General features: G+C 39.2%; 1 protein-coding gene across 8 annotated transcripts in view; it reads right to left on the bottom strand.

Moving 5' to 3' along the window:
* The window catches only part of LOC132908869 (teneurin-a), a 709,702-nt gene that overhangs the window by 156,167 nt on the left and 534,767 nt on the right, over positions 1–18,768 (bottom strand). The window lies entirely within an intron of this gene.

Genomic DNA, 18,768 nt, shown 5'->3' with positions numbered 1-18,768 from the left:
TTGCACAGATTATTAATCTTAACTTCAAGATAAAATTTTAACAGTTACCATTCAACATTATAACTACTCGTATACTTGTATTCGGGGTCATATATGGCCCAGATCTAAGTTTAGACAGATAAGATAGTCGTAAAAACCATCTTATTATCCGCCATGCAACCGTCTGCCACTTAAATTACCTAAACCAACATCCCACGCGAACAGGAAGCGTCAAAAATGCTATGTGTCTGACATAGTACAGAGGTGCCAATTATCGCTAAGAGATATGTAGGTGTTCCTGTCTAAAATTTCCTTCAGACAGGGGTGCAGTTATCTTTGCGTTTATATATATAAGAACGTGGAAAGCAATGAGACACGGGAAAACGTCGAGTGTAAATGGGAACGAGCATACCGCGCCTATTTCTCGCGAACCCCGTTGCATTTTATGTGGCTCGACGTCGCGCGTGCCTCTATGTGTGCGTGGACGCGCGCGCGCGAACGGGACAGGCCTGTTTAAAAGGATGAAGCGCGCCGTGTGACAGCAAGGTGTGTCTGGGACGTGAAATCAATGTTACTTCCGCCTTCGTCGCGGCTGCCGTCGTTCGAACGGAAAAAGAATTGTCATTGGTTTTTCCGCGACAAGCCGATCACTGACGTTGCTACAAGAATTGGCGTTTCTAGCGAATTAAATGAGCCATGGTATCGGTCGTTGTAGCTTACCGATCACCGCATAATTGTATTCTTTCACGTTACGATTATCAAATTCGTGGAAAGAATAAATTTCAGATTTTTCGGTATATACTATACGCGTGTAACGCTTCGATTTTAAGTATTCCAGTTTCGTATCAAATATTATTAAAGCAAATATCCGTTCACTTATTAATTTCTTCGACGTATCCTCGCTCTTTGTAAAACTTTGTGCATAGAATTATCTTTCGTAGGGTCATATGACGTTCGCATTTCCATTTTAGAGACTAGGTTCGTAAACAGTAAGTACGCAAGAAGTTGGAATCACCATTATCAGGCAACGGATCGCTGTGGCCACGATACTCTTCGATTCTCTCATTACGTCGTCGCGGAAGTTGGCGATAAAGTTGGCGCAGCGGAGAAAAACGAACGGAAAAATCTGGAATATCTCGGCGTAGTAAAAGAACGAGGCAGGGAGGAGGGTGGCTGGTTAGATGGGGGTGAGTGGTCGGGAAAATTTGCCCCGATAAAAGAGCATTCTTCGTTGGCGAAGTTTATAATTACAGAGTGGAATGAACGGATCGAGCGGAAACACGGGGATCCAGGATCGCGAAAACAATCTGTCTGTAATTATATACGGTTTCCGAGAGAATGGGGCTTCCCCGTCGCGATATCTGCCTCTGAACGCGGACGTCGACTGTGAGATTACTCGTAAGTGCGCCGAACAACTTCCGAGACGACTTTTATTTACAGTACAGTAGAACTCCATTTATCTGAATCCGCCGGAGAACAAACAGTTCGTGTAACGAGTTCGTACAGGGTGTCCCGCATGTGCGAAACGCGGAGATGAATTTAGGATGCGAGAATAGTAAAAGAAACAGATACGAAAATAGAAAAAAACAAATTTGTGTTTGTAACGAATCAGTGTAAAGGTACATTGAAATTACAGTCACGGATTAATTTCAAAATTAAGCTATTACAAATTTACCTTCTTGCTATCGCGAGAGAATAAATGTTAAATTCACGTTGGAATACTTGGCTGCTCTTTCGTATTATAAAAACCAGCGCTAGTAGTTTGTCACATTATCTCCGCTATTCTGGCGTATTTTCTCGGTTTGTTTTAAAAAAGAGACGGCGTGTATATTGGAGAAAAGTAGCGAGATCTGTGAAAGAGGAAGTTATTCACAGGGTCGTAGAGTAGGATCGGCTTTGAGCGTCGAGCCTAACGAAGTGAGACATTCAGATGGTCACTTGATGCTTTCACCGTACTCGTACTATTACGCAGTAACAACGAGCAACCTCCATAAAGGTAATGACACTGTAACTAGCGTCTTGTTAGCGCGGCAAACGGTTGTACGACGGCACAGTTTTACGTCGATTCCGACCAGCGTGCATGATATTCCGTGGACTACGCCTCTAGCTGTTTATAAAAAGGCTCTGTGGAAACGTTTCCGCCATGCAGGCTTGTCTTTTCGTTAAATTCTCTACCGTCCATTCTCAGACTCCGTCGTGAGTCAATTTGTCGCGCTTATAGAAAAGAACACGTTATATTGTTTAGCTGGCGATTTTTTATTTTATCTCTCTCGTGCTTTAGTTTAAAAATGCATGAAATTTTATACTGTATGTTCACATTAATAAATAAATAATAAATCTGTTACGTATAGTACGTGATATGCAAGATGTTGCGTAAAATGATTTTCATAGATGTAAAGAATAAAACGAAGAGTTTATGGTAATATATTAATACTTGGGAGAAGTAATGGAATAATAATTGCATCGGTACACGAGATAAGAGTCACATAAATAAAAATTCAAACATGTACTTTCTGATTTGTAACCTAGTGTCTTTCGATAATTAACTTTAGTGTTCGTAGAGCGTAATGTATTCTTCATAGCTGGGAATTGCTTGGAAATATTATCCTGTACCGACGCGTTTCTTCAAGAAATCGGGACACGGTCGTAGAAGAACAGCGTGAACCGGCGAGATCGAGAGATGCTTGTACCATTCGCAGCAGGATGTTCCGAGAATTATGTCGCTCCATTCTTTATACATATTTTCTCCATGTTTCCTACGTATATTTCCTACGCTGTTGTGGATAACATTACGAATGTACGAGCGAGAACAAAATCTGTCGAGGATTTATATTCTTAATGGCCATTCACAAAATTTTGACTTGCACGTGACTATTAATATAGTATACCGTCTTTGCCTTTATCTTCTTACAGCTTTCCAATAACGTGACACGAGTACAGGAAATTTTATTTGCAAAATAATGTATTTATTCAAGAAACCGAAGAAAAGTCAAAATCTAAAAGGAGTAACATACACGATACAACTAAGGACAATCATTAAGAAGGAAGAACGAAAGACAAATGATCGGCCGAGTAATTAAATCGGCCGCATGACTTCTGGCACCACACCTGCATAAAACTCGTTCAAAATTTTCGCAGAACCTCGTGCGACATTATTATTCAACGGAACTCTTTCTTAAAAATTTGAAATGATCCTAACCTACCACTAATCCATTCGCATTAGCATCGAAATACGATCCGAGGAAGAGACTGTTGCCGACAGCGGCGCAAAGAGGTTCTCTCGGCGCGGCATCGAAATTAAAAACGTTCCGCAGAGCGCGACCGTCTACGTCGGTCTGTGGATATTTCCCGAAGCGAGAAAGGGCAAAAGGAATCAACGGTTGAAGATCGCGTCTCTCTGTGAGCGTAGGCTAAGAGTGGCGCGCGCCTCTCGCTTGTATTACACATTCTCTCTGCGTGGAGCAGATTTTAAAAAGCCTCTCTGATAGAGGTCGGCACCGGGGAATCTTTATTTATGAAGTCAAGCAGCATACGACACTTTACTGAATCCAGCGTGTCCTTTTACGCTGGTGTAGAGAGGCCGACGTGTCTCTTCGCGCATGCTCACGACAAACGTACATACGTGTACACATGTGAAGATGAACGAGAACGTCCTGGAGGAAGGACGAGTCTATCATCCCCTTTATGGCTAGATAGGTTAAGAAAAATGAATCGGTACTGGAAATGAAGAATAAATTGTCTTGGAATAAGAGAAATAGGGGATCTTCCGTATGAACCGGGAATTTTTAATGGCCAGGATGATTGCGACCTTGCAAGGCAAAATAATATATTGCATACCATTTAAGAGAGCGACACAACTTGACAAATGTGTTTATAGCGTAGTATCGTGGACGAAAGGCCTGAGAGATATCGGACGAGTTCTAAACAAGCGGTTGCGGAACATGTGCGTGGTGCGGCTAAGATAAAAGACGTAGGGCTAAGACAAAAGGCAAGAGGTTGCTAAGGGACAAACGCAAATATTACCGGCATAGCTCGTAGTGGATGATCGGGAATTTTTGGCACAATTCTCACTGCTCTGATCACGAAATTTTTTTCTTGAGAACATATTGTGGGAATGGTTCTCTAGAATTTATGAAAATAAATTTCGATGTGCGAATGTGACCAAGAATAGCTTGAAACTGATCACGATACGAAGAGATAATAAGAATATATCACGAACCTTGTCTGTGCTATTTGTGGCGAGGCAAATTACAAACCGCGACCGTCGTACCACGAACGGTGCCTGTAATATTTACGATTGGCCCGATCATCGTCCTACACAAGTCGTGCGAATGGCTCGAAGGCTGCGCGAGTTTGTTTACGTTTTCGGCCGGAAATTCTCGAACGTAAATCGTAGATTAAGGGGTTAACAGTCATTGCGAGTTGAGCCGTCAGAGAGTGCGAATTGCGTTGTCGGGAGTGTTGCTAGTGTCACACGTTCAAGAAGACCAGCCGTTCAGAAACAGTAATAGGATAGGCTATATTACATCCTGCATACCACAGCCATGGAAACAATAACCAAATAGTAACGGAACAGGTGCCTCTGAGATACACCAGACGACAAGAGGGACTAAAACCCTAAAAAGAGGGTATAAAAACCCTCCAAAATAAGCGCTCGCCCCAGTCTCCTATAACACTTTGAATCGTCATTCTGTTGGATTTGCATAATAAATTCTATTATATACAAAGTTCGATTTCCTCACCTCATTCGTGAAACGTTCGAACTGCGACTCGAGGAAATCACCGGCGATCTATCGGTTTCGTGATTTCTTGTGTCTCCTACGTGACACTAGCGTTGCCGAGAGAGCGTTGGATCCGTGGTATTGTTCACGTTATTAATTCACGTTGTTGTCCTGTTTAATCCATTTATTGTAAATAAACTAATTGTAGTAAAGATCCTACAATAGTTTTTTTTATATTATTTAATTTGCACTTTACAATTTGTCCAGCTGGACATTTGGTAAATTTTTCTAACTTAATTGCTAAATAATATGTGGGTGGCTATCCTCGAGGGATACCATCTTCGAGATGTCTATAGTTACGAAAATATGCTTAGGAATAGATCGTGTAGGCTATTGCCGAAAATTGTTTAATATACGTGAAATAAATTTCAATTAAAACGAAGCATTCGATTAAAAGAACAAACATAGTCGCATCGATTGGTTTGTGATGGCTGTGGCGTTCAATGGAATTACAACTATCGCAATACACTTTCCACTATACCACTTTCCATCTACTTGTAACGAAAGAAGTTAAGAACGATTGTTCTAAAGGGCAGCGAACAGAGAGAAGACTATAAATTACAAAATAACTTTCTAAAACTACGCCTACGCTAAATATACCTATATCGATTATCAAATTAAACGACTTTCTTCTTTCCCTTGTTTCTACGCTCCGAAGAAAACGAGTACTTTATTAATTCACCGCATTAAGCGTTTTAGATTATGATACACGGCTTGTATGTACTGGGATTCTAAGAATTATTCGACTATTATTCGATGCGATAGATCTGTTACAGTGTTAAGGAGAGACATAAATTTTCTGCCCTTGGTATCTTCTTGGAAATCGAGTTACCTTTGAACGTTGGAAGCGCTAGCAGTTAAGTTCTGTTCCAGACGATGTTTGCTTTGTGAACGTGTAGGTGAATGCTTTCATAGAAATAATAGGACCCTATCATGCTGTCTACCTTATAAACTCGTGTTAGAAACGTATAAATGTATAATTCACTAGATCAATATGTTTTAAGATTATCCGAGTATTTTCACAGACTAATACAGTTGTTACAGTTAATATATTAATGTATCAAGCATGTACACTTGTTATTCGATGTATACATTTGCTGAAATCTTTAAAATAAATATGCTAGTATGTTAAATGCTAAATGTACTCGTTGCACTAGTAATTGTATAGCTACATTTATTAAACTCTTCTGCCTTCCTGTCGTTCCTTCTTATTTCTATCTTTTGTCTGTGTATTTCATATTCTCAGAATTCAGTACATATTTGATTTAATAATTTTAACTCGAGATAACTCGAATTTGAAAACCGTCAAGTATATTTTAATTAATATATAAATATAGACAATGTTCGCTAAGACGCTAGTACTACCGGATTCGCTAAAGGCAATGTACAAATCGCTAATAAAATCGTTCGAGACTAACCGATAACTGATATTGATTCGCACCACTGACTCACTGACTTCTGGAGAACGTGGTCGGTCTAATTATACTGGTCGAGGGAGTACCGCAAAATTCAAATTCGTCTTGTTTGTCGGTTGCACGTAGCGGCAACATTGTTTTGGCCGGAATTTATTTATGAAAACCCTCAAGTATATTTTAAAATAATTAATAAATAAATACAGATAATGTTTGCTAAGACGCTAGTACTACCGGATTCGCTAAAGGCAATGTATAAATCGCTAATAAAATCGTTCGAGACTAACCGATAACTGATATTGATTCGCACCACCGACTCACTGACTTCTGGAGAACGTGGTCGTCTAATTATACTGGTCGAGGGAGTACCGCAAAATTTAAATTCGTCTTGTTTGTCGGTTGCACGTAGTGGCGACATTGTTTTACCCAGAGTTTATTTATGAAAACCCTCAAGTATATTTTAAAATAATTAATAAATAAATACAGATAATATTTGCTGAGATGCTCGTACTACCGGATTCGCTAAAGGCAATGTACAAATCGCTAATAAAATCGTTCGAGACTAACCGATAACTGATATTGATTCGCACCACTGACTCACTGACTTCTGGAGAACGTGGTCGTCTAATTATACTGGTCGAGGGAGTACCGCAAAATTCAAATTCGTCTTGTTTGTCGGTTGCACGTAGCGGCACATTGTTTTGCCCGGAGTTTATTTATTATTACATTTTGTATGTCCCCCCATTAGTTACCCAATTACTTGACACGACAGATCAAATTCGCAGACTAAAAAGACGATGCCCTTTAGATTTAAGCATTAGATCCAACTAGAATCAAACATACTATAAACTTTTATAATCCGAGTTATAGTAGCACGACAAAATAATTTATTTATAATTCTCAATGGGAATTGACTGTAAAAGATCTACCAAAAAAAAGAAAAAAAATTTTGCATGTCTTAACGATGTTGATACTCTGAGGCAAAACAACAACATGATTTGAATTGTCCTTTAGCTCATGTGCCGCTACATATTAATAATTTCTAACTTCAAAATTCGGACACGGTAGAAATGAAATTATGATTGAAGCTATAGATTCGCGAATATTGCCACATAAAGAAATAACATTACGAGATAAAGCGATCGAGTTAGAGCAGAAGCTGATCAAAATGCCGGTGAATGTCCGTTGGACGAAATTCACAACTATGTGTAGGATTCATTGGACGCGTGGAACAAAACTCGAAGAACAGTCAAAGTTACTGCTTGGGAAACGTGATTTCGTAGTTTCGATAGCACTGGCACGAACATAAGAAGTTGAACGCGCTCGGCCAACGTCTCGTCGAATGGCTCTCGCGTATCCAGAATCAATATCCATCCGAGAATCGCGTGATTTATCGTGTCACAGGGAATTTTCAGTTTCCATACTGTGGCGGAACTGGGTTATGAGCCGCACGCTTTGTTGTCCAAATAGTTGATTCGTATGATGGTCGATATTAAAGTTTCGAGGAATAAGAAATTAATTTTTTCTGTAATTACACGTATCGGTATTACCTTAGTAAGAGTTAACGTGTTATCTAGTCATCGCGTTATCGAATTCCTTACTTTCCCTTTCGTAACTAGAATTATTCTACTACTATTAGATTGTCCGAGAAGCTTCTTTCGTTTCATAAGGTGATAATAGATGAACAACAATTTCTGTTTTATATTATTTTATTGAATTAGGTATGATCCATTTTGTTCTATTTCTATTATTACGTTCGTGTATAATTCGATAAACTAATATAAAACAAAAGACATTGTGCGTCTATCATTTCCTTATAAAACGAAAGAAACATTTCGGACAATCTAAAAAAAGGTAAAAATCTAGATGTTATAAATACAAAAACTAATTAACTTCATGCCACCAGTATATTGTACTTACTGGTAATAAAAAAAAAAAAAAAAAAAAAATAAAGAAAGAAAGATGCAATTGATTACAACGGAAATAAAACTGTAGAAATATTATTGCGAGGGTGTGTAATCTCCAAGTGACGTGGCATTACAGAGAGAATAATTAAACAAATGAAAATTAATATCCGCGTTCCGAGAATATTCCACGTTACTTCTGCTCCCCTGTCCATCAATAAAACCCGGACCGATACTCCATCAACCGGAACAGAGACACAAAGGCGAGCAAACAACTCTTTCGCGCTTCTTTCTTATTAATCGAACTTACAATAAACCGTGGAGAAACGGCATAGTATTCAACGACGATGATTACTCCCGCCAGTCGCCCGGCCAAAGAATAATACGCCGGACCCGGGGGAAAGGGTTTAATAAGTTTTCCAATTATTGTCGCTCGATATCATCATTCCCGTTGAATTGGGACGCGGGGAATGGCCAGGATGGCTGGCTCGAGGGATCGAACGGGCGAGACTGTCATAGCCACGTGTTAGGCGACCTCCAACGGTTGCTCACCCCACAGTGTTTCATCTCTCTCGCGCCCGCTGGCTGAAGCTAGACGCGTCAACGGACAGCCTTGCGAGAATGAAGAGTGCACGACGCTCTTTTGACATCGGCTGGAGGATCTGTTTGCCGGATAAACAATTCGCCGGGACGGACGTGGAATAACAACCTCACAGCCGATGAGCGCTAGGGAAAATGGCTTTTGAGACAATTTTTCGTGTGTTAAATGGGAAGATAGAGCGTGTTTTAAGTAGTTTGCTCGAGGTGGAGAACTGGCTCGCGGATGAGAAGAGACACGTTTCCAGTTGATGGAGGAAATGGCGCGTGTAACGTATCACTCGCGAATCAGACAGTTTCTTTATTTTTATTCCGAATGCGAGGAAAAGGGGGATTTTTAAATGGCGAGCCGCGTGCGTCATTAACGCTTTATATATTTGGTTTTCGTGCTGTCCGGAGTCGTTGCTTTTTATTTAAGTTTCGTTCAACTCGCGTCTCTCTTCTGTTTTTTCTTTTTTTAGTTTCTCTTGATTGAACAGTGTTGGAAATTATTATTATTGAAAATGTGAAATGGGATTGGTTCTTCGATATAGAAAGATTTAAAGATAAATATTAACTTTCCGATGTAAAAATCTCAAATTATTCTTTTCGAATGGTATTCCTTTAAACATCGGTTCATCCAAACATCATTTTACGTGACTGGAAACTCTTGCTGCTTGCATCGGAAGGAAAGACCCTACAAAGAACCGAAATCTAAACAGTAATAAGACACGACCAGATTTGCCTACATTTCCTAGGAAAGTAACGTTTCGTCTTGACACACAGACGGTGTATTGCAAGTACCGTAGCCTTTTGATATTCCACTGACCCGATGCCTTTTCATGATCTCGAGGTAGCATGGCCTCGTAGCTTTTCGCATCCTCGATATACAGAGTCTGCCAAAAGATTCCCACCGAATCTATTTACTATTCCAGTGTCCGTGATTCCACCTCAATTTCTATTTCAACTAAAATTCTTGCCGATTTATCAAATTTTTCTTTCTACCTATATATTAAAGTTAATACACGATACGAACGTGATTTTCTGTTCGAACGAATCAGGCGCGATCTACGCGACGAAAGAATTGCCACGAAAACTGGCCAATAACAACGATCTAGTAATTTCCATCTCTTTCCTGGCATTTAATTTCCGCGGAATTATCCGGCGAACGAGTCGCGAACGGTTCCTCCTCTCCTCCGTCCTCGTCTCTGATGCGAAAATACGAAACGCCGATTGAACGCGGTAGAACGACGAGAAAAGAGGGAGGAGGGTTTCGAACTCGACTGACAGCGAGAATTATTTCATTTTATCCCGTCCGAGGATCGGTCGCGAGTCTCGCCGGTGGTTACCTTTTTTTTTTCTACTCTCATTTCCTCGCTCTGTCCGCACTGCGCTCGTTTTTCATCCTTCGATCTTTCCAACTACCGCTTCGTATGATTATGGGTTTTACACGTGGCCTACTTAAAGAACGTTACGTGACAAAACGTAGAGAGACGAAAGAAAGATGAAACGACGTACCCTGCTGCTAAAGAAGAGGCATAAAACGATTACGTATCAACTTTGCTAACCGATCGTCGTACACGTCTATACATCTCGTCCCATTTAGAAACAGAATTCTACGTGATTACTCGGTTTTATTTTCCAGCCTCCACAGTAGTTCGAGTAACGAAATATCAACGTCGTAACAAATTTGTAAGGGATAACGAATATAAAAAGATAAATTTGTAGAGGATGGTTGATCGTGTGGTTCAAAAGGCGAGATAACTCGATGTTGAAACCGTCAAATATATTTAAAAATAATTAATAAATACAGAGAATGTTCGCTAAGACGCTCGGTACTAACTGGTTCGCTAGAGACTGTGTATTGATCGCTAATAAAATCGCTCGAGGCTGAGACTGAGAAACTGGTCACCTCAAGATCGCGTTTGTTTGTTTATACTGAAATTTTTCTTTTTTTATTTGGTAAAATTTGTACAATCAATTCTCATTGAGAATTATAAGTAAATTATACTGGCATGGTACTGTAATTTGGTTTATAGTGTTTATGATTATGAGATTTCTTGTTGTTTTAGGAAGAGTTAGAACTTGTTCGTATTTATATTGAGCTAGACCCACAGCATTCCAAAGAGTTATGAGTATTGTTTTATTTTACGTCGGAGCGTGTTAATTTGTCCACGATGATTGTAAGCAATGATAGCAAGTTATTAATTTGCTCTGTTTGTTTCGCAATGTTTTGTGAACTGGGAACACTATTTTGTGATTGATCACTATAGATTTTCGATCTGCTTTGATTTCCTTGAACTACCTGTGCATAAGAGGTTGGAGGAGTAGTGAATTTTAGCCGGAAAATTTAAATTCGACTTTGACGGTTGCACGTAGCGGCGACATTGTTTTGCCCGAAGTTTATTTATTGATTATTATATTATGTGTATTCTAACTCCGAGACAAAATAACAACATGATTCGAGTTGTCCTGTAGCTCGTGTGCCGCTGCAAATTCTTCGTGATCTAACAACAACAACAACAACAACAGCAACAACAGCAACAACAGCAACAACAACAACAACAACAACAACAACAACAACAACAACAACCAGTTATCCGAAAAATGCTCGTCCCATCGTCCGTAATGGTTTCATGGTCTGTCTGAAGAACACGTCATTTCGTACACTCCGAGAGAAAGCGCATCGTGATTGACAGTGATCCTTCCTCTTTTAGCTGCTTCACTCTCGAGAGCTTTAAGAGCTCCGTGAAAAAAGGGGACCAGCCTCGGGGACATAGCGCAGAGGAGGACAGGGATAAATCTGTCTGGACCACCGGCTCGACCACAGAGATTATGGAAATTCCGAGAAACGGACACGAAGGACTCCTCAAAAGGATAGTGGACGAGCGAATGCGCGAGCGCACCCGCGTGCACGTTGCATTCAACTCGCTTTATCCTCATTGTGTTCGCCCACGCTGCGAAGGGTCTTGTCAACGGGGGTTGCTCTCCTGCCGTATCGTCCTACCACCTTGTCTCTGCAACCCCACTTTTCGTCGTTCATTCCCGGCCTGGGGCATTAATTTTTGACCGACTGTTATTTCCAACCGTTCTGACAAAGATGCGCTGTTTATACAGGGTGACACGAAAATGAGTGACCAAATTTTGGTACCGTATTCTGAACGGTTATGGAAGAAGATGGTGTTTGTTAACCGAGAAAGACAGTTGGCTCGTCATTCGGATTGCCAATCTCTTGAATATTGTATTCTTTGTCTATAGATCCATATTTTTCCTTTGTGCGTTTCATTTCTGTTCGAGTTAAACTATATCCTACTTATATGTGGAAGGATTGATCCGTCTTTGTCAACTTTTAATTCTATTGTTAGAAAAGTTTCTAGTTGGAGAATTAGCTTTTATCACAACATTCGTCCATTCTCAATAAATATTTTATCTTAATTCGAAAATTGTATCTCATCGTTGCACCATTATATAGCTATCAGACAATCTTCTATTTATAGTGACCATTAACAAACAGTTACTCGATCGCTTATGAAATTCTTCCTTTGCGAGCAAAGAAAAATCCACTTACGGAGGATTGATCCTTGAAAGAGAATCGCTTCATTGATCGACAGAGTATTTTTATCTATTTTATATCCGATCCTTTGCAACGTAGAATACATCTTCTTAACGAACAATTACGATAAACGGGATCTTCCTTAAGACCTCAATCGCTACGATTTAAACGCAGACGGTGTCCTGTCGTCAGAAGCGTTCTTATTAAATAGATAATGAATTCAATTGGATTTCACTAGCTTCCTATAAATATTGCAAGCCTGTTACTTATACCCCGGCAATTTCGCTATTTAAACTTGTAGCATTCACCGATCCTGCAACTGGCTTTCTTGGACAACGTCCAAATAGCCCAGTTCCTCTTTCTTTAATTCGGGATTATCAATTGTCAAAGGAATTGAAAACTCTGGAAAAACAGTAGTTCGATGGTCCACAGAGTGGATCAATTATATAGATAATTAATTGTTTCATATCTGAATAAACTTGTTCCCTGGGTGATCGATAATCCTGATACCGCGAGTGAAAAGTATTAATGCGACGCGATGACGCGACTCAATCGCAGAAAGTTTTCTTTTCACGCAGGCACACACAGTTTTTTTCTTTTTTTATTATTCAATTTGTACTTTACAATTTGTCCAGCTGGACATTCGGTACATTTTTCTAACTTTATTGCTAAATAACATGCGGATGGCTACTCCCAGCGGGATACCATCTTCGAGTTTGTCTATTTTATTTCTTTAGTGAGGTCAGTGCGGTGTTTTCTCTTTAGTCTTCTAGACACGCACAGTTTTTTTTTTTATTTCGACGTAGTTTACAATCAATTCATTGAGAATTATAAGTAAATTATTCTGGCGTGGTACTGTAACGTTTTTTTTTTTTTTTTTATTTGTTAGACTTTTTACAATCAATTCTCATTGAGAGTTATAAGTAAATTATTTTGGCGTAGTACTGTAGCTTGGATTATAAGAGTTTATAGTATGTTTGATTCTAGTTGAATCTAATGTTTAAATCTAAAGGGTATCGTCTTTTTAGTCTGCGGATCTGATCCGTCGAGTCAAGTAATTGAGTAACTAGTGGGTTTTGATGGTTGTGAATTCTTATGTTGTATTTATTACTGAATTTGGACATTTCTTCTTTAACTATAGCTTCTTTAACACAAGCTCAAGAAGACCACCCGCTCAGAAACAGTAATAGGATAGGCTAGACATCCTGCATATCACAGCCACCGAAACAATAACCAAATAGTAACGGAATAGGTGCCTCCGAGATACACCAGACGACGACTCCTCCAGAAGGACTAAAACCTCAGTATAAAAACTCTCCACAATAAGCCACCCAGTCAGTCCATTAAAACATTTTGACCCAGTCTCTTGTAACACTTTGAATCGTCATTCTGTTGCATTTGCATAATAAACTCTATTATCATATACAAAGTTCAATTTCTTCACCTCATTCGTGAAACGTTCGAACTGCGACGCGAGGACATCACCGGCGATCTATCGGTTTCGTGATTTCTTGTGTCTCCTACGTGACAATACCAAGGTGCATCTATTAAGGATCTTACTATATCGTGAATAATAATAAACGATTATCGTACATTTGATTCTAGCTGAATCTAATGTTTAAATCTAGAGGGTAATGTCTTTTTAGCCTACGGATCTGATCTGTCGTGTCAAGTAATTGAGTAGCTAGTGGGTTTTGGTGGTTGTGAATTCTTATGTTGTATCTATTACTGAATTTGGATATTTCTTCTAACTGTAGGTATCTTAAGGTCGCGATGTATTTTTTCGTTGGTAACATACCAAGGTGCATCTATTAGGGATCTTAGAGTTTTTGATTGGAATCTATGTTGGAGTTACTCGCTGTTTCCCATAGTTGCATCCCATAGGCCCAAACAGGATACACGCACAGTGACACGAAAATCGATACGGTATGATTTAGTGGAATTAATTTTTCCTGGAATACAATGGAAAAATCTTGAGTTTACGAAATCATCCTACTTGGTTGCATGAACATAACAAGTAATTTCTTATATATTACGCGCCATTATACAAAGTTAATATTTCTAAGGATAATATTTATAAAAATACAACGTTAATAGTTCTCAAAATGTTTCAGTGGAAGAGAAGATAATTTAGTACACGTGTTCCACGGCATGTGTACGTGTATCGGTACAGCATTGTTGCTTTTCTACGGATGCCTCTCGATTATATCGATGATTGAAAGCCCGTTAGGTATTACGTCGAGTACCTTGAAATCTCTGGCCAGATCGAGTTGCTTATCTTTTCCATGAGAGGCTGGGGTGGCAGCCGGTAACCCGATAGTTTCACTGAGATCCCCAAGGACCTGCAGGCTGCTCTACAATTATTCGATTTGTCATGGAAGATACCTTCCCTTCTTTTCCTTGTAAATACGTGCCCCAATGTGATTCGGTTGATCGCGGATTAAATAAGCTGACCCGAAGCAAGCTGAAACCTTTTCATTCTACTGGCTGTAGGATTGTACGATTGAATTGCACACGTGTCGAATAGGCAGATTGTCATAAGATTTCCAATTTCCTAGAACGAAGTTCTCAAACTGCACTGTCATCTCAAATATTAAGACATCTGCTGATACGTATTAGAAATTGAACTTGTTTCATTGTAACCGTAATCCATTGGCGGATTCAGAAGATAGGATACTCTTGCACAAGGTTTCAAGAGAAATAAAACATCAAAATATCATATTATATTCCAAGAAAGCTTTTAGACGTAAGATCAACGTTCATTCCATTATTTCGACTATAGCATCAGATAGAAATATAAATTACAAATAAACTTTAGATCCTGTAAAAGAGGTTCCAAGAACGAATATTTATCTATCTTTACACATTTTGCCTCCCCAAGGAAGATTTCTGGATTCGCTACTCCTATCATCTACCACTCAAGGCCGACGATGTATCTTTCGTGGCACGGTATTTTATACGTGGAAGAAATCATAGAAATCTTCCTGAACCTACGACCGATTGCCTCTCGTCAAACCGTATTCACAAAATCTCACGAAATCTATCTACGCGATAGCGCTGGGTATTCGGTTGATGGGAACAGAGAATTGAAGCGTTTCCCCCGTTTAAACGGCAGAGCGAGCTGACATCGCGCTTATTACCGGGCCAGGACCGTGTCACCGCTAGGAAAAAAAGAAGAATTAACGGAGGAAGGCATAGGGTGGGCTGGCGGCGAAGGGAATGAAAATTCGTAGGGTAGAGCAGATCAAAGGGCTGCCGCGACAGACAGGGAACCGGCGAATCTCACGGAGAATCTCTTTCGCGCGTTTTCAGCGAGCACGATTCGCGCTCTGCCGGATCGTATATTATCGTCCGTCTCCTGGATACACTCCGGCAATCGAATGGAGGGGAAACGGACGCGACCTCGACGCCCGAAATTTATTAGCTCTAATTCCTTTCATGTCACGGTCAAAGGTAAATCCCCGAGCCGCGCGGACGTGGTCCTTTGAAAAAATCACGAAGGGGAGTGGGTGGGAGAGGGAACGTCTGACCGGATCGACGTTGCAAATTCCAATTGCTTTCGTGATATCAGCTATTGTTTTATTATACGTACAGCAGCTCGTCCGTAGATTATACCGAGGCTGAGTTAATAAGAACTGTCATGTGAAATGACTGGACTACGGATGTTTATGTAATTGTAGGAAATTCGAAGGTAAAAAAATTATCGAAGATAAAGAGCTTGTTATAACGTTGACCAAAACTGATCTCTATTCGAGTTATGCTCATAACGACATTGTTGAGGTTGAGGTTGACCGATCGAAGAACGATTGAATGAATTTGTAATAGAAAAGTATACTGAAATAATTTGTAGGAGATTTGTGTAGAGGATGGTTGATCGCGAGATTTATTAGACGAAGATAAAGAGCTTGTTATAACGTTTACCGAAACTGGTCTCTATTCAAGTTATGCTCATAACGACATTGTTGAGGTTGAGGTTGACCGATCGAAGAACGAGTGGATGAATTTGTAATAGAAATTTGTTAGACGAGATTGTGCCGCGACAAATTAAAGGTATATGTATAAGTATAGTGTATAAGTATATGCTGATTCAGATCCTTACTCTCTTAGTTACTAGACAATGGAATGTGATAAGGCACGTTCATATATTTATAGCAAAAGGACTACCAAAAAAGTTAACCTTATAGCTTGAGCTAGAGGCTACAGGGAACCTAAATAGAAATCTGTTTATTAGTTCCTTTGCTTCTAGACCTTGCAACCCAAAATATAATGTATATTCAAGAGTACAATAATATGCACCGCTCCTTATTTAGAATATTTCTGCGTAATAGCAGTCTCCAGGTCACGGATATACATAAATAAAGATGTTTTCCTTGAAGTGGTTACTTCAATAGATATGAAATTGCATAAAGATACGCAGAGCAGAGATACCTTGTCTAATGATTTGGTAAAAAGCGCGACTAATATGAGATACATTGAGAAACCTACGTTTTTCTTTTTTATCGAAACTCTGTTCATTCAGTATAAAAATAACCACTAAAGAAAAATTACGATTTGTCCGTTTCCTTGTCTAATTTTCATTTAATCCTTCCACTTCAATATTCACGCAAGATGTCTGTCGTATCGGCAGCATCGGAGATTTAGATAACCCAGCCCCGAAAAGTATTTCCAATCTTTTTACCTCAGTCCTTTTCGTTCGTTATCCCGATTCGTGGTGCAGTCAACGTACCTGTAACACACAAAAAAGAAAAGAGAACGATGAGTCATTTAATACGGTCGTTTGGCGGGCAAAGGAAGAAAATCGAAAGGAACGGCGGTTTGGTCGAAAGGCGAAATCGTTCGACTACGCTGGCGGAGGCAAATAAATTATTTTTCCCCGGCTCGCGTACAAACACCGGCGGCTTGACTGCGGGAAAAATGTCTCGGTCCCTTTTAATGAACAACCACTGAAAAAATCCTTTGACGCTTTCTTTCCGAACTGTGCTCGGGCAAATTGGCAGACGACATCGATAATCATCGGCGACGAAGAGCGTCATCTCCCTTCTCGTGCCTCGCGGCTTGTTTGGACAGAAATTAGTTCTATTCGACGAGCACGTGGCTCTCTGTGAGAAGAAACTCGTACTGGTTCTACTGGCAGCTAATCTGCCGTGTAAAATGAATGTCGCGTTGCTTGCTCGACTAAAACACTATGAAGACTATGGAATATACAGAATATGGACAAGAGCGGACGGATATTTAGAAGGTGTGATCCTGTACATCAAGATAATGAAGAAGTTCATAGAAAAATGAAGCTTGTTCTCGAGTTATAAATAATATAAAATAGTAATAGCAGTTCGAGTCGATGAATCCTACTCATAATTTATGTTTCTCACTATGAGCGAAACGACACTAACATTTCATCTTATCTTTAATTTCGTTTGTTCACAAATTTTGTTAATTTTAATTTTCTTTTTATTCTTTAATTAATTGTCTTCTATTTCGTTGAAATAGAAAGGAAGTTTTCTTCGTATAAGTTGAAAGATATATTTTTAACAACACTTTTATGTATGGATATTTTCATTGCTTTGGTGTTTAAGACCAAATCTTTTTTTTTTTTTTTTTTGTCGCTCAGTGTATAAAACAATGTAATGAATTACGTGAAACAGAGAAGAAGCTTCGTAGAACTTGAAAAATAAATCTCGTACAACATTTCTGTACACGAACGTCCTCTATCGTTTTCAATGTTCAGGATTACACTCGTCTTTTTTGACACCCTGTGTATAAAACATTGTAATCAATTATTAACAACGCATACAGTTTATGAAACACGGTATTTAGAAAATTACGTGTTCGTGGAAACGGATCTTAACTTGTGCTAAAGTCGAGACACAATAGGGTCCGATAAAAGCGAAATTCGTTTCTGGGACGATACTCGAGGCACACACGACACTGTTGCGTGATCCTGGAATTAATGTGGACTGGTCGTTTAAAGTTCGCGTTTAACGTTCGTTGTACACGCGAAAACGTAACAGAGATTGTTCCTCGGATGACGGCGCTGATTTATTATTTGTATACGATATGAAAGAAGTGTTTCATTTATGAAATATACAAAGTAACATACAGCAATGAATAAAACACGAGTGTGATGATCCGCTGTTACACAAAGTGCACGAATCATTATAACAACTACAAATGTAAGAATATTACAAGATTAAATGATTTTGCAATTTTCCATTCTCTACGGCAAAAACGTTAGGGAACTGGTGTCTTAAAATTATTATTTTAAAACATGAAACACGAATATTAGAATATTGAATATTGAAAGTATAATTGTATATTTCAATATTGTAGTTTTACCATATTGAAATATACAATTACCAAAAATATAAAATACGTATGTTGTCTATTACATTCTCTTTCAAGAGTTAATACCAGCATTTTTCTATACCTTCAAATAAATTCTCCCAACTTTGCTTTATTACTTCCGTCTCGGATAACTTGCTAAAATTTAAAGCAATTAAATCGTTTCTCAAGTTTCACACTTTCCTTCGAACGCACACCTAACTTACGTGGGAGGGGGCCAAGCT

The sequence above is a fragment of the Bombus pascuorum genome, chromosome 1 (genome assembly GCF_905332965.1).
Source record: "Bombus pascuorum chromosome 1, iyBomPasc1.1, whole genome shotgun sequence".
NCBI classification, from domain to species: Eukaryota; Metazoa; Arthropoda; class Insecta; order Hymenoptera; family Apidae; genus Bombus; species Bombus pascuorum.
The sequence above is the reverse complement of the archived record's forward strand: the minus strand, read 5'-3'. Positions and strand labels throughout refer to the sequence as shown.